An 897-nucleotide genomic window follows, 5' to 3' on the forward strand; every position below is an offset into this window, starting at 1 on the left:
TCACCGAGTGAGTATCTCTGTGCACCCAGTAAGTGGCGCTGCTCCTGCAATAAGTGTTGCTGCTCACCAAGTGAGTATTTGTGCTCACCGAGTAAGTGTCGCTGCTCACTGAGTATCTGTGCTCGCTGAGTAAGTGTCACTGCTCGCTGAGTGACTGTCGCTGGTCACACAGTGAGTATCTCTGCTCACCGAGTAAGTGTTGCTGCTCCCGGAGTAAATACCTGCTCACCGAGGGAGTATCTCTGCTCACCGAGGGAGCGTCGCTGCCCAGGGCGCAGCTGCTGCTCTTTGCTCGGGTTAGATAAACCCCAGGCCAGGGCTGGCCCAGCAGCTCTCACACAGACAGTTGCACAGCGTTAAGGTCTTGTCAATATTAATGCTTGAAAAACAGACAGGGAGGCTGCGAAGCAACCTTGGGGACTGTATCATCGCTGTTCCTCTATAATCCAACCCACTGACGGACTGAGATGCAAGCTCGTAAATTAACTCATGACAAAAGCCATTGCAAGACAGAATCCACTCATACACTAAACCCACCGACGGAGCTGTAGTAAACTACTTCACCCAACGCCATGCCAGTGCAGCGAGTTACAGACTGTCAGCCGTGTAATTCACTAATAACAAAAGAGGAGCTGGCAGAATTTGCAATGTGGAGTAGGGGACAGGAGCAAAGCAGGAGCTGAGTACACCTCCTTCAGAACAACGCTTGGCCGGCTTTGCAAACCCCGAGCACGCCCTGGGGCGAGCAGAGGGCAGGGGCCATCTCGGTCCTTTCAGCGTGGTGCAAGGCGGGCTGGCAGAGAGAAGGGTTGAGGGCAGGTGGCAATGCTCTGGCTCGCTGCCTGCTCCCACTGTTTGCACTTTCCTTTACACCAGGAGAATCGCTGTGGTCTCATC

This window comes from Pterocles gutturalis, unplaced genomic scaffold, assembly GCF_000699245.1.
Source record: "Pterocles gutturalis isolate BGI_N339 unplaced genomic scaffold, ASM69924v1 scaffold791, whole genome shotgun sequence".
Lineage (NCBI taxonomy): Eukaryota > Metazoa > Chordata > Aves > Pterocliformes > Pteroclidae > Pterocles > Pterocles gutturalis.